The sequence below is a fragment of the Coregonus clupeaformis genome, chromosome 8 (genome assembly GCF_020615455.1).
Source record: "Coregonus clupeaformis isolate EN_2021a chromosome 8, ASM2061545v1, whole genome shotgun sequence".
Taxonomy (NCBI): domain Eukaryota; kingdom Metazoa; phylum Chordata; class Actinopteri; order Salmoniformes; family Salmonidae; genus Coregonus; species Coregonus clupeaformis.
In genome coordinates, this window is record NC_059199.1 from 17,519,900 (window position 1) to 17,536,614 (window position 16,715).

At 42.7% G+C, this 16,715-nt stretch overlaps 1 protein-coding gene across 1 annotated transcript in view; it reads right to left on the reverse strand.

Moving 5' to 3' along the window:
* The window catches only part of LOC121571973 (UPF0687 protein C20orf27 homolog), a 44,804-nt gene that overhangs the window by 17,037 nt on the left and 11,052 nt on the right, over nt 1–16,715 (reverse strand). The gene's annotated exons all lie outside the window — the stretch shown is intronic.

The following is a 16,715-nucleotide window of genomic DNA, read 5'->3' on the forward strand; positions in this document are numbered from 1 at the left end:
TGGAAAATAAGTATTTGGTCACCTACAAACAAGCAAGATTTCTGTCTCTCACAGACCTGTAACTTCTTCTTTAAGAGGCTCCTCTGTCCTCCACTCGTTACCTGTATTAATGGCACCTGTTTGAACTTGTTATCAGTATAAAAGACACCTGTCCACAACCTCAAACAGTTACACTCCAAACTCCACTATGGCCAAGACCAAAGAGCTGTCAAAGGACACCAGAAACAAAATTGTAGACCTGCATCGGGCTGGGAAGACTGAATCTGCAATAGGTAAGCAGCTTGGTTTGAATAAATCAACTGTGGGAGCAATTATTAGGAAATGGAAGACATACAAGACCACTGATAATCTCCCTCGATCTGGGGCTCCACGCAAGATCTCACCCCGTGGGGTCAAAATGATCACAATAACGTTGAGCAAAAATCCCAGAACCACACGGGGGGACCTAGTGAATGACCTGCAGAGAGCTGGGACCAAAGTAACAAAGCCTACCATCAGTAACACACTACGCCGCCAGGGACTCAAATCCTGCAGTGCTAGACGTGTCCCCCTGCTTAAGCCAGTACATGTCCAGGCCCGTCTGAAGTTTGCTAGAGTGCATTTGGATGATCCAGAAGAGGATTGGGAGAATGTCATATGGTCAGATGAAACCAAAATAGAACTTTTTGGTAAAAACTCAACTTGTCGTGTTTGGAGGACAAAGAATGGTGAGTTGCATCCAAAGAACACCATACCTACTGTGAAGCATGGGGGTGGAATCATCATGCTTTGGGGCTGTTTTTCTGCAAAGGGACCAGGACGACTGATCCGTGTAAAGGAAAGAATGAACGGGGCCATGTATCGTGAGATTTTGAGTGAAAACCTCCTTCCATCAGCAAGGGCATTGAAGATGAAACGTGGCTGGGTCTTTCAGCATGACAATGATCCCAAACACACCGCCCGGGCAACGAAGGAGTGGCTTCGTAAGAAGCATTTCAAGGTCCTGGAGTGGCCTAGCCAGTCTCTGGAATAGAAAGTCTTTGGAGGGAGTTGAAAGTCTGTGTTGCCCAGCGACAGCCCCAAAACATCACTGCTCTAGAGGAGATCTGCATGGAGGAATGGGCCAAAATACCAGCAACAGTGTGTGAAAACCTTGTGAAGACTTACAGAAAACGTTTGACCTGTGTCATTGCCAACAAAGGGTATATAACAAATTATTGAGAAACTTTTGTTATTGACCAAATACTTATTTTCCACCATAATTTGCAAATAAATTCATACAAAATCCTACAATGTGATTTTCTGGATTTTTTTTTCTCAGTTTGTCTGTCATAGTTGACGTGTACCTATGATGAAAATTACAGGCCTCTCTCATCTTTTTAAGTGGGAGAACTTGCACAATTGGTGGCTGACTAAATACTTTTTTTCCCCACTGTATCCATTGATTCTTGAAGAATATAACTTATAAATGCTTCATAAGCTTAATCAAACTGTCGTACCCCATCAGAACCCCAAATAAACGTTTGTTTTACACCAATGGTTTTCAAACAATGTAAATGTAAATAAACACTGTATAGCCTCAAAACTAGGGCCGGGACGATCCCAGTATCGTGGCAAGGAAACAAAACACATACAGCAGGTTATTAAAGGACCAAAGAGTCTCCTTTGAGTGTGAATTTTGCTATCGAAAAATATACTGCGATATTACTCAAAACATGGTTAAAACTATCATGCTGATATTGTGGATGGTCGCTCCTTGCATCCATAGCTCAGTCTATGAATTTAAGAGTGGTCACATTTCTCCAGGCCCGTACCTCAGCTTTTTACCAAAACAGAGGCGGGGTGATGCTTTGTTATTGTTAAGGACTCTAGCTTTAACACAAGTAGGGAGGGCAAGAAAGAAAGAGCTAAAGGAAGAAAGGAAAAAGTGACGTAACCATAATGAAATCAGAAAAGAAATGCTTCTGAAAGACAAGCTGATATTTGTCTTTAATAAATCCTAGCCCCAGGTTACTAACTCTGCAGGTCAAACAACGGCCCCCAGCTGTGTGTGCCAGCCTCCATCTCCAAGGGAGAGGGGAGGCGCCTGACTGTGACTTGAATTAAAGAAAAACAAACAGTCAAAGAGGATTACATGTAAACCGAGGAGATTCAGATTGTTTATTATTACATTTTCAGGGAAACGTCTCTCTCACAGGTTTCTGTAAAGAAAGCACAAAATATTACCCTAACAAAAATCAAGAGGGGAGGCATCTTAAAAGGTTTTCGAAGGACGCAGCACTCTTAGTGATTGAAATGGCGTCAAGTGAGGGTCATAGGGTAGTAAAAAAATTAACAAGTTGCTCTGACTAACTGTATAACCACCGGCCTGAAAATAACTTAGGTAGGTTGAGGTGACCAATTACTAGTTGGGTGTTTGTTTCACAATATTGCTTTTGCCTAGTCAGTTGTTTCAGATCAGTCAGTAGCAACAGCAAGAGGTTGTTGTTTTGTCCATTGGGAGTAGCCACTATTGGAAGAGTACCATAAGACGTGCTTATACAATGCACCTCTAAAAAAATTAAATAAGCATTGAATAATGGATTCTGTGAGTGATCTACATCGAACACTTTATATGCTATGTCTTGTGGCTAAGCTATTTTTACCATGGCAACAGAGGCCTGATACGTTCTAAGAGGACTTCTGCTCCCTCACAAATTTAACCACAGTGAATAGTGAGAAATAGTAACTCTCTGTCAGAAGTTAAGGGACCAAAAACCGCTGGAGGTTTGAACCCAGTTGTCATTTAGTTCAAAGATCCTGGGAAAGAAGCGATTAAACACACTGACACTCCCCCTCCTTTTTATCTTACAAAGAAGGAAGAAGCATCCCGGAGGCAGTTGATTAAAGGAGAAGTCATTTTTTACAACCAAATCTAAATTCATGTAAATAGAATGTTATAGAAGGGTCCAGACACCTTTTTTGTGATTTCACATTTGAGAAACTTAACCCAAACAGCAAATCCCTTCCTCATCCTCATTGTGTAGTATGGGGGCCCCAAAAAACATGAACAAAGGCTAAAAAAACACCCAAATACGTACTTTTAGAAATGGTAAAGCTCTCAGTATAGTGATGCAGGTCTTAAGATGTTGTACACATGAAATTGTCATTCCGAATTGTATCTGCAATGTTATATTCCCTTTTGTGCGACTCAAGCCATTTCCCTTATCCAGCTGTTCCATTCTCTGTGTAGCCTGCTGCTACAGGTAACTGCCAAAATAAAGGAAACACCAACATAAAGTGTCTTAATAGTGCGTTGTGCCAGAACAGCTTCGATGCGCCTTGGCATAGATTCTACAAGTGTCTGGAACTTCCTGTGTGGAAGCACCCCATGCTTTCAATATACTTTGTATCCATCATTTACTTAAGTGTTTCCTTTATTTTGGCAGTAACCTGTGGAATGGACGGAGCGGTATCACTCAAGTCACAACAAAATGGAATATAACGTTGCGGATAAAGTTCTGAATGACACAGTTTCATGTGTACAACAGCTAAAGACCTGCATTACTATACTGAGAGCTTTGGGCGTTTGGGATGTTTTCGGAGCCTTTTTTTCGGGGTCCCCATACTACACAACGAGGATGAGGAAGTGATTTGCTGTTTATCAAAAACAGGTGCAATCACACAAAAAAGTGTCTGGACCCTTCTATAAATTGCCATTTACACAGTGGTGTAAAGTACTCAAGTAAAAATACTTTAAATTACTACTTAAGTAGTTTTGGGGGGTATCTGTACTTTACTATTTATATTTTTGACAACTTTTACTCTACTACATTCCTAAAGAAAATGTAGTATCTGAGGAATTATGACTTTGTTAATGTTTGCAAATGGTAGCTTAGAGAATGTTGATTTGGCCCAGGGAGCATCTGGGGAGCAGTTTTAGAGGTGCACCCTAAAGCAGAGGAAGTCTGTTAGGTGACCTCCTGGGATTGGTCTGTAGGGGAAACACCCATATCAGATTACATAGGATATATACTATGGTTTGGGACAAAGGACGGTGAGAATAGCATATTTGAATTTGGGTCGGCTGTTCTCCGGGTGCCTGCAGACATCCATAAATTGAAGCTGGAATACTCTGATATAATAAACCTTTATAATCGAAGTACAGCGTCAGCGGATTTCCTTGGTCTCACAGCATAATTAGCAACGTTTTCTCGACACAACAAAAATAATGTACTTTTTACTCCATACATTTTCCCTGACACCCAAAAGTACTAGTTACATTTCCAATGCTTAGCAGGACAAAATGTATTTCCAATTCACACACTTATCAAGAGAACATCCCTGGTCATCCCTACTGCCTCTGATCTGGCGGACTCACTAAACACAAAATCTACATTTGTAAATTATATCTGAGTGTTGGGAGTGTGCCCCTGGCTATCCGTAAAATAATTAAACAAGAAAATTGTGCCGTCTGGTTTGCTTAATATAAGGAATATGAAATGATTCATACTTTCACATTTGATAAGCATATTTTAGCAATTACATATACTTTTGATACTTAAGCACTGTATATTAAAAACCAAATACTTTTAGACTTTCACTCAAGTAGTATTTTATTGGGTGACTTTCACTTTTACTTGAGTTATTTTCTATTAAGGTATCTTTACTTTTACTCAAGTATGACAGTTGGGTACTTTTTCCACCACTGCATTTACAGTGGGGGAAAAAAGTATTTAGTCAGCCACCAATTGTGCAAGTTCTCCCACTTAAAAAGATGAGAGGCCTGTAATTTTCATTATAGGTACACGTCAACTATGACAGACAAAATGAGATTTTATTTTCCAGAAAATCACATTGGAGAATTTTTAATGAATTTATTTGCAAATTATGGTGGAAAATAAGTATTTGGTCAATAACAAAAGTTTCTCAATACTTTGCTATATACAGTGGGGAAAAAATGTATTTAGTCAGCCACCAATTGTGCAAGTTCTCCCACTTAAAAAGATGAGAGAGGCCTGTAATTTTCATCATAGATACACGTCAACTATGACAGACAAATTGAAAAGAAAAAATCCAGAAAATCACATTGTAGGATTTTTAATGAATTTATTTGCAAATTATGGTGGAAAATAAGTATTTGGTCACCTACAAACAAGCAAGATTTCTGGCTCTCACAGACCTGTAACTTCTTCTTTAAGAGGCTCCTCTGTCCTCCACTCGTTACCTGTATTAATGGCACCTGTTTGAACTTGTTATCAGTATAAAAGACACCTGTCCACAACCTCAAACAGTCACACTCCAAACTCCACTATGGCCAAGACCAAAGAGCTGTCAAAGGACACCAGAAACAAAATTGTAGACCTGCACCTGGCTGGGAAGACTGAATCTGCAATAGGTAAGCAGCTTGGTTTGAAGAAATCAACTGTGGGAGCAATTATTAGGAAATGGAAGACATACAAGACCACTGATAATCTCCCTCGATCTGGGGCTCCACGCAAGATCTCACCCCGTGGGGTCAAAATGATCACAAGAACGGTGAGCAAAAATCCCAGAACCACACGGGGGGGACCTAGTGAATGACCTGCAGAGAGCTGGGACCAAAGTAACAAAGCCTACCATCAGTAACACACTACGCCGCCAGGGACTCAAATCCTGCAGTGCCAGACATGTCCCCCTGCTTAAGCCAGTACATGTCCAGGCCCCTCTGAAGTTTGCTAGAGTGCATTTGGATGATCCAGAAGAGGATTGGGAGAATGTCATATGGTCAGATGAAACCAAAATAGAACTTTTTGGTAAAAACTCAACTCGTCGTGTTTGGAGGACAAAGAATGCTGAGTTGCATCCAAAGAACACCATACCTACTGTGAAGCATGGGGGTGGAAACATCATGCTTTGGGGCTGTTTTTCTGTAAAGGGACCAGGACGACTGATCCGTGTAAAGGAAAGAATGAATGGGGCCATGTATCGTGAGATTTTGAGTGAAAACCTCCTTCCATCAGCAAGGGCATTGAAGATGAAACCTGGCTGCGTCTTTCAGCATGACAATGATCCCAAACACACCGCCCGGGCAATGAAGGAGTGGCTTCGTAAGAAGCATTTCAAGGTCCTGGAGTGGCCTAGCCAGTCTCCAGATCTCAACCCCATAGAAAATCTTTGGAGGGAGTTGAAAGTCCATGTTGCCCAGCGACAGCCCCAAAACATCACTGCTCTAGAGGAGATCTGCATGGAGGAATGGGCCAAAATACCAGCAACAGTGTGTGAAAACCTTGTGAAGACTTACAGAAAACGTTTGACCTGTGTCACTGCCAACAAAGGGTATATAACAAAGTATTGAGAAACTTTTGTTATTGACCAAATACTTATTTTCCACCATAATTTGCAAATAAATTCATTAAAAATCCTACAATGTGATTTTCTGGAATGTTTTTTCTCATTTTGTCTGTCATAGTTGACATGTACCTATGATGAAAATTACAGGCCTCTCATCTTTTAAGTGGGAGAACTTGCACAATTGGTGGCTGACTAAATACTTTGTTTCCCCACTGTACCCTTTGTTGTCAATGACACAGGTCAAACGTTTTCTGTAAGTCTTCACAAGGTTTTCACACACTGTTGCTGGTATTTTGGCCCATTCCTCCATGCAGATCTCCTCTAGAGCAGTGATGTTTTGGGGCTGTCGCTGGGCAACACGGACTTTCAACTCCCTCCAAAGATTTTCTATGGGGTTGAGATCTGGAGATTGGCTAGGCCACTCCAGGACCTTGAAATGCTTCTTACGAAGCCACTCCTTCGTTGCCCGGGTGGTGTGTTTGGGATCATTGTCATGCTGAAAGACCCAGCCACGTTTCATCTTAATGCCCTTGCTGATGGAATCTCACGATACATGGCCCCATTCATTCTTTCCTTTACACGGATCAGTCGTCCTGGTCCCTTTGCAGAAAAACAGCCCCAAAGCATGATGTTTCCACCCCCATGCTTCACAGTATGTATGGTGTTCTTTGGATGCAACTCAGCATTCTTTGTCCTCCAAACACGACGAGTTGAGTTTTTACCAAAAAGTTATATTTTGGTTTCATCTGACCATATGACATTCTCCCAATTCTCTTCTGGATCATCCAAATGCACTCTAGCAAACTTCAGACGGGCCTGGACATGTACTGGCTTAAACAGGGGGACACGTCTGGCCCTGCAGGATTTGAGTCCCTGGCGGCGTAGTGTGCTACTGATGGTAGGCTTTGTTACTTTGGTCCCAGCTCTCTGCAGGTCATTCACTAGGTCCCCCGTGTGGTTCTGGGATTTTTGCTCACCGTTCTTGTGATCATTTTGACCCCACGGGGTGAGATCTTGCGTGGAGCCCCAGATCGAGGGAGATTATCAGTGGTCTTGTATGTCTTCCATTTCCTAATAATTGCTCCCACAGTTGATTTCTTCAAACCAAGCTGCTTACCTATTGCAGATTCAGTCTTCCCAGCCTGGTGCAGGTCTACAATTTTGTTTCTGGTGTCCTTTGACATCTCTTTGGTCTTGGCCATAGTGGAGTTTGGAGTGTGACTGTTTGAGGTTGTGGACAGGTGTCTTTTATACTGATAACAAGTTCAAACAGGTGCCATTAATACAGGTAACGAGTGGAGGACAGAGGAGCCTCTTAAAGAAGAAGTTACAGGTCTGTGAGAGCCAGAAATCTTGCTTGTTTGTAGGTGACCAAATACTTATTTTCCACCATAATTTGCAAATAAATTCATAAAAAATCCTACAATGTGATTTTCTGTTTGTTTTTTCTCAATTTGTCTGTCATAGTTGACGTGTACCTATGATGAAAATTACAGGCCTCTCTCATCTTTTTAAGTGGGAGAACTTGCACAATTGGTGGCTGACTAAATACTTTTTTCCCCCACTGTACATAAAAAATATAGATTTGGTTGTAAAAAATAAAACGTATCCTTAAAGCATATAGCACGTCCATTGGCAATAACATTGGCACACATAGATATCCTTGTCTATTAACTTACTCATGCCTGATCCACACTACAGGCCAAACCTAGCCAAGCTATACTAGGCTGGCCTGGATACGCATACACCATGCAGGAAAGGACAATGTGAAAATAATTTTTCAGAGTCAGCACGGTGCAGGTCAGGTCGGCCCTATAGTGCAAATCAGGCTATAGATAGCTAGCCTTGTCTAGTAACTCAATGTGATATGTGGGACAGTAGTCCTACTCATCTGGACGCGGTTTCCCGAAAGCATCTTAAGGTTAAATTCATCGTTAGAACCATAGGATGTTATGGTTCTAAGATGAACTTTGCCTTAAGATGCTTTTGGGAAACTGGGCCCTGAGCAGTTAATAAGGTCACTGACTGTCACAATAAGAAGGTAATATGAAAGGCTACTCCGGGGACTAGAACGTAGATTCCTCTGGGTCTGAAAGAAAGCCTAGCAGTCTCAAAAGTTTGTGAATGCCCTGAAACCACAGGGTGTTCAGACTGAGGGATGGGATTTAGTGCCAAGATCATGAGACAATGTAACAGTTGAGAGAACAAAAACATGGAACCCTCTGAGTCTGAAATTGGGGGCCGTAACCCTGCAGTCACAAACCACAGGGTGTTCAGGGACGTGAGATTATTAAATCTAGTCTACTGCCAAGATGGAATAATGCTACATTTGAGAAAGAAAAGCTTTTGAAACTAAACTGAAACCTTTTATTTACATGTTTGTCTTTAAGTACATTATAAATCTAAAAACACAGTCACTTGGAAACCATCACAATCATTCAGTGCAAACAGAGAATTTCCTTTCCTGCAGCAAGAAGGACACTTAATTTCTTAGTCATTTATAAAAATACTAAACAATATGCAATGTGAATGTTGTTGGCTAACTACACGTTAATGTAGCCTATTACTTTGTAGCCTATCGATATAGGCTAGGTTGATGTAAAGGTTGAGGAAAAAACTCAACACTAAGATATGGTAGCCTACACATTTATGTTAAAACGTGAATGCCTTGTTGTACACTCTATAGCCAGTGGCGTGTATTCATGGATGCCAAAGGAAGCCAGGATTCCCAAAATTATGTACCAAAAAAACAAAACAAAAAAGTATATTTCGTCTCGGTTTCATACTTTTCCTTCAATTCACAAGAGGCTGAATGTACAGTATCTCACCGGAGAAAGCATCAGAGCGAGCGAAACAGCGCCCCTCTGTCTCTATGTGTAGGCCATCTATGTGATGCTGTCTGGTCAAAAAGAGTATGACATTGTTGCCACCTGTAGTATTGAATGTAAGGGAAGCCAGCGAGCATTTGGCATCCCTTGATAAAAAAATAAAAAAATAATAGCCAATCAGCATTGAGCTCACTCTGTGAATGGTCCTGGCGCACCCCAAAAACAAAGTGTCAAGGGAAGCCAGTTTGGATTTGGCTTCACACCAATCACATCGAGAGCAATATGTCAGACAGAAACAACTTCAATTGTTACATCTTGTTGTGTTGTTGTCCTCCAGTGGCTAGCTAGCTAAAAGTGGCTAGCTAGCTTGCTAGCCTAGCTGGGCAAGTTAGCTAGCTAGTTAATGTTACAGTCCTGTACTGAACTCTGAAAGCCATCAGCTAAATCATATAGCTATCTTTTGGTATACACACTGTCAAACAAATTTCGCCTATGCCATGGTAGTCACTGCTAGACTGGTAGCTAACGTCAGCAGAGTAAACATGTTTGTTTGTTCATTCTATCTTTGACTGACGTTAGCTAACGTAAGCTAGCTAATGTTACCAAATAAAGAGCATCTCAATTTGGTAGCCATCTATTCCACCTTGTCTGGAAAACACTCCGTTACTAAAAATAGAATTGTCGCTATAGCTAACTCACTCTTTGTGTGTTGGTAACAATGATGCATGTGTAGAAATTGTCTATGGTTGGTTAGTTGGTTCTGAGCCAGTCTCAGCTGGCTAGCATTCTTGCTGCTAATTTAGTGGCGCTAGTTAGCTAACAGCAAGCTGACAATATTGAAATGTCCATGTTAGGTATGCTTAGTCTAATAGAGATCAATACAATTAGTGGGGTGGTTAAATTGTGTAATATGTTGTAGCTGGTACAGTACAGTGGCTTGCGAAAGTATTCACCCCCTTTGGCATTTTTCATATTTTGTTGCCTTACAACCTGGAATTAAAATGGATTTTTTGGGGGTTTGTATCATTTGATTTACACAACATGCCTACCACTTTGAAGACGCAAACAAGAAATAAGACAAAAAAACAGAAAACTTGAGCCTTGCATAAATCACTGGAAGACTGAAACAGGTTTCCCTCAAGAATTTCCCTGTATTTAGCGCCATCCATAATTCCTTCAATTCTGACCAGTTTCCCAGTCCCTGCCGATGAAAAACATCCCCACAGCATGATGCTGCCACTACCATGCTTCACTGTGGGAATGGTGTTCTCGGGGTGATGAGAGGTGTTGGGTTTTTGCGCCAGTTAGCATTTTCCTTGATGGCCAAAAAGCTCAATTTTAGTCTCATCTGACCAGAGTACCTTCTTCCATATGTTTGGGGAGTCTCCCACATGCCTTTTGGCGAACACCAAATGTGTTTGCTTATTTTTTTCTTTAAGCAATGGCTTTGTTCTGGCCACTCTTCCGTAAAACCCAGCTCTGTGGAGAGTACGGCTTAAAGTGGTCCTATGGACAGATACTCCAATCTCCGCTGTGGAGCTTTGCAGCTCCTTCAGGGTTATCTTTGGTCTCTGTTGCCTCTCTGATTAATGCCCTCCTTGCCTGGTCCATGAGTTTTGGTGGGCAGCCCTCTCTTGGCAGGTTTGTTGTGGTGCCATATTCTTTCCATGTTTTAATCATGGAATTAAAATGGTACTCAATGAGATGTCCAAAGTTTCAGATATTTTTTTATAACCCAACCCTGATCTGTACTTCTCCACAACTTTGTCCCTGACCTGTTTGGAGAACTCCTTGGTCTTCATGGTGCCGTTTGCTTAGTGGTGTTGCAGACTTTCAGGAAAGGTGTATATATACTGAGATCATGTTACAGATCATGTGACACTTAAATAAAGTCCACTTGTGTGCAATCTAACTAATTATGTGACTTCTGAAGGTAATTGCTTGCACCAGATCTTATTTAGGGTCTTCATAGCAAAGGGGGTGAATACATATGCACGCACCACTTTTCCATTATTAATTTTTTAGATTTTTTTTTAAACAAGTTATTTTTTTCATTTCACTTCACCAATTTAGACTATTTTGTGTATGTCCATTCCATGAAATCCAAATAAAAATCCATTTAAATTACAGGTTGTAATGCAACAAAATAGGAAAAACACCAAGGGGGATGAATACTTTTGCAAGGCACTGTATCTGATTCCACTAACATGCGCTTCCAACCCCTAGTGCTGCACAAGATGAATGTAAGTTGGCCAAAATATTTACAAGCTGACAGCTAAGATAGCTCAATTTAGCATGGTAAGCATGGTATTACCATGAATAGGGTAGTGTTTGTATTTTTGTGTTACTGACAAGAATAACCTGTCAAAGTCAATGGGCTGGGGGAGGTTTACAGACAGTACTTTGAGATTAGGAAGGGGGTTTTGGTTGTGCAGGGTTGTGATTAGACAGTAAATGTATTGTCGCATATGAGAGCGATTGAGGTGCCAAATCTCCCATTCACAACAATTCATACTATGTAAGAACTGCCTTCCTAAGACTTTTCACACCTTCTTTAGCCCCCCAGCCCATTCACTTTGTTGACTGATCTGTCTTTTCAAAAGCAGCTCCCAATGTCCCCCAATTGTCCCTAAACCAGCCTTTCTTAAATTATGGGTCGTGGCCCAAAGTGGGTCGCGGACCTGTTAATGGTGTCAGAGTACATGTATAATTATTTCATTAATGCAAATAGTCCGGGTAGCCATTTGATTAGCCGTTCAGCAGCCTTATAGGCTTGGGGGTAGAAGCTGTTAAGGAGCCTTTTGGACCTAAACTTGCGCGCTAGTACTGCTTGCTGTGCGGTAGCAGAGAGAACAGTCTTTGACTAGAGTGGCTGGAGCTTTTGGCAATTTTTAGGGCCTTCCTCTGACACCACCAGGTATAGAGGTCCTGGATGGCTTGGCCCCAGTGATATACTGGGCCATACGCACTACCCTCTGTAGCACCTTGCGGTCGGATGCCAAGCAGTTGCCATACCAGGCGGTGATGCAACCAGTCATGATGCTCTCGATGGTGCAGCTGTATAACTTTTTGAGGATCTGAGGACCCATGCCAAATCTTTTCAGTCTCCTGAGGGGGAATAGGCGTTGTTGTGCCCTCTTCGCGACTGTCTTGGTGTGTTTGGAACATGATCGTTTTTTGGTGATGTGGACACCAAGGAACTTAAAGCTCTCGACCTGCTCCACTACAGCCCCTTCGATGAGAATAGGGTTGTGCTCGGTCCTACTTTTCCTGTAGTCCACATTCATCTCCTTTGTCTTCATCACGTTGAGGGAGAGGTTGTTGTCCTGGCACCACACTGCCAGGTCTCTGACCTCCTCCTTATAGGCTGTCTCATTGTTGTCAGTGTTCAGACCTACCACCATTGTGTCATCGGCAAACTTAATGATGGTGTTGGAGTCGTGATTGGCCACGCAGTCATGGGTGAACAGGGAGTACAGGAGGGGACTAAGCACGCACCCCTGAGGAGCCCCCGTGTTGAGGATCAGCGTCACAGATGTGTTGTTGCCTACCCTTACCACCTGGGGGCGCCCCGTCAGGAAGTCAAGGATCCAGTTGCAAAGGGAGTTGTTTAGTCTCAGGGTCTCTAGCTTAGTGATGAGCTTTGAGGGCACAATGATGTTGAAAACTGAGCTGCAGTCAATGAACAGCATTCTCACATAGGTGTTCCTTTTGTCCAGGTGGGAAAGTGTGGAGTGCAATAGAGATTTGCGTCATCGGTCTAGGATTTCTGGGATGATGGTGTTGATGTGAGCCATGACCAGCCTTTCAAAGCACTTTATGGCTACAGATGTGAGTGCTATGGGTCGGTAGTCATTTAGGCAGGTTACCTTGGTGTTCTTGGGCACAGGGACTATGGTGGTCTGCTTGAAACATGTAGGTATTACAGACTCGGTCAGGGACAGGTTGAAAATGTCAGTGGGTCAGCGCATTCTCTAAGTACACGTCCTGGTAATCCATCTGGCCCTGTGGCCTTGTGAATGTTGACCTGTTTAAAAAGGTCTTACTCACATCAGCTACGGAGAGCTTGATCCCACAGTTGTCCGGAACAGCTGTGCTCTCATGCATGCTTCAGTGTTGCTTGCCTCAAGAGCGCATAGAAGTCATTTAGCTCGCTGGTAGGCTCGTGTCACTGGGCAGCTCACGGCTGGGCTTCCCTTTGTAGTCCGTAATAGTTTGCAAACCCTGCCACATCCGACGAGCGTCAGAGCCGGTGTAGTATGATTCAATCTTAGTCCTGTATTGACGCTTTGCTTGATTGATTGTTCATCTGTGTGATGTGATCAATCAGTTTATTCCAGTTCAGAATAAAAATGATTGATTGTATTTTAACAGGACCAGTTCCAACAGACCTTTTTTTCCAACAATAATTTCTACAGTAGGCCTGATCATTTTTCATTTGTACTGTTACTTAGGGTTGCACTATCAAAAACTGAGCCTGTGTGTGTTCTGTTACACATCTGTGAGATGTGATCAGTTTATTCCAGTTCAGAATGTAAATTATTTATTGTACACTGCTCAAAAAAATAAAGGGAACACTAAAATAACACATCCTAGATCTGAATGAATGAAATAATCTTATTAAATACTTTTTTCTTTACATAGTTGAATGTGCTGACAACAAAATCACACAAAAATGATCAATGGAAATCAAATGTATCAGCCCATGGAGGTCTGGATTTGGAGTCACCCTCAAAATTAAAGTGGAAAACCACACTACAGGCCCATCCAACTTTGATGTAATGTCCTTAAAACAAGTCAAAATGAGGCTCAGTAGTGTGTGTGGCCTCCACGTGCCTGTATGAACTCCCTACAACACCTGGGCATGCTCCTGATGAGGTGGCGGATGGTCTCCTGAGGGATCTCCTCCCAGACCTGGACTAAAGCATCCGCCAACTCCTGGAAGTCTGTGGTGCAACGTGGCGTTGGTGGATGAAGCGAGACATGATGTCCCAGATGTGCTCAATTGGATTCAGGTCTGGGGAATGGGCGGGCCAGTCCATAGCATCAATGCCTTCCTCTTGTAGGAACTGCTGACACACTCCAGCCACATGAGGTCTAGCATTGTCTTGCATTAGGAGGAACCCAGGGCCAACCGCACCAGCATATGGTCTCACAAGGGGTCTGAGGATCTCATCTCGGTACCTAATGGCAGTCAGGCTACCTCTGGCGAGCACATGGAGGGCTGTGCGGCCCCCCAAAGAAATGGCACCCCACACCACGACTGACCCACCGCCAAACCGGTCATGCTGGAGGATGTTGCAGGCAGCAGAACGTTCTCCATGGCATCTCCAGACTCTGTCACGTCTGTCACGTGCTCAGTGTGAACCTGCTTTCATCTGTGAAGAGCACAGGGCGCCAGTGGCGAATTTGCCAATCTTGGTGTTCTCTGGCAAATGCCAAACGTCCTGCACGGTGTTGGGCTGTAAGCACAACCCCCACCTGTGGACGTCGGGCCCTCATACCACCCTCATGGAGTCTGTTTCTGACCGTTTGAGCAGACACATGCACATTTGTAGCCTGCTGGAGGTCATTTTGCAGGGCTCTGGCAGTGCTCCACCTGCTCCTCCTTGCACAAAGGCGGAGGTAGCAGTCCTGCTGCTGGGTTGTTGCCCTCCTACGGCCTCCTCCACGTCTCCTGATGTACTGGCCTGTCTCCTGGTAGCGCCTCCATGCTCTGGACACTACACTGACAGACACAGCAAACCTTCTTGCCACAGCTCGCATTGATGTGCCATCCTGGATAAGCTGCACTACCTGAGCCACTTGTGTGGGTTGTAGACTCCGTCTCATGCTACCACTAGAGTGAAAGCACCGCCAGCATTCAAAAGTGACCAAAATATCAGCCAGGAAGCATAGGAACTGAGAAGTGGTCTGTGGTCACCAACTGCAAAACCAGTCCTTTATTGGGGGTGTCTTGCTAATTGCCTATAATTTCCACCTGTTGTCTATTCCATTTGCACAACAGCATGTGAAATGTATTGTCAATCAGTGTTGCTTCCTAAGTGGACAGTTTGATTTCACAGAAGTGTGATTGACTTGGAGTTACATTGTGTTGTTTAAGTGTTCCCTTAATTTTTTTGAGCAGTGTATTTTAACAGCAACAGTTCCAACCTAGACAGATATGTAAGAGTGTATTTAAATTGGGAAAAATAAAACATGAATTGCTATTTATATGGGTATTTCATTTAATTGTCATTTGTTTTTGTCTATATTGCATTTATTTTAGGCATAAGGGAAATTAAAAAGTACCGATATTTACGTATAGTTGGATGTTTTCATAAGCTTGGGTCCCAGGAAAACACAGAATTTCTCATTTGGGTCCTAGCCTGAAAAAGCTTAAGAACTCCTGCCCTAAATAATACGCTAGCTGGTCCCATTCTGGTGATACCTTTAACAACAAAGGCGTGTTGTCCTATGCCACTTCCACAAAAAGTGTAAAATGCTAAGACCACAACCATGTCTTTCTAGAAGACATGCAGTACCAGCAAATATTTTGCAAGAGGACCAAACAGTTGGTGGTTAAGAAGCCCTACACTGCTTTCGGCAGAGTCTTATCCAGCTGGCAGTTCACCACAGACAGGGCAAGCCCATCGCCATAAGCACAGAGTCTCAGCTGCCCCAGCCCACCATTGCCAGTGTACCGAAGCCAGATAAAGGACTACACTCTGAAAATATGGGGTTCAACAAGGGTTCTTCTAAGATCCTCAAAGTTCTTCGACGAACCTTAGGGTTCTTGGCACTGAAAATGGCCCCCAAAAGGTTCTTCCAAGAACCCCATAGGAGGTGGGGTTCATTGAGGAACCTCCTTAGGTTCCTGCAAGAACCCCCACCAACTAACTGCCCAACTGAAACATCTGGATTTGAAAAGACAGCAGATGCAGGCACTTACCTTAAATTGAGGAGATCTTTACATTTTTCAGTTATGGTTTGTCCCTTGTATGATCTAAATTGATATTGTTTTATGATGATACCATCTATCTTTTCATATTTGTGAAAATCTTTCTAAAAACAGAAAATGAACACAATTCAATGGATCTCAATCAACAGGTAAGAATACAGTGGGGAAAAAAAGTATTTAGTCAGCCACCAATTGTGCAAGTTCTCCCACTTAAAAAGATGAGAGAGGCCTGTAATTTTCATCATAGGTACACGTCAACTATGACAGACAAAAATAGAAAAAAAAATCCAGAAAATCACATTGTAGGATTTTTAATGAATTTATTGGCATATGATGGTGGAAAATAAGTATTTGGTCAATAACAAAAGTTTCTCAATACTTTGTTATATACCCTTTGTTGGCAATGACACAGGTCAAACGTTTTCTGTAAGTCTTCACAAGGTTTTCACACACTGTTGCTGGTATTTTGGCCCATTCCTCCATGCAGATCTCCTCTAGAGCAGTGATGTTTTGGGGCTGTCGCTGGGCAACACAGACTTTCAACTCCCTCCAAATATTTTCTATGGGGTTGAGATCTGGAGACTGGCTAGGCCACTCCAGGACCTTGAAATGCTTCTTACGAAGCCACTCCTTCGTTGCCCGGGCGGTGTGTTTGG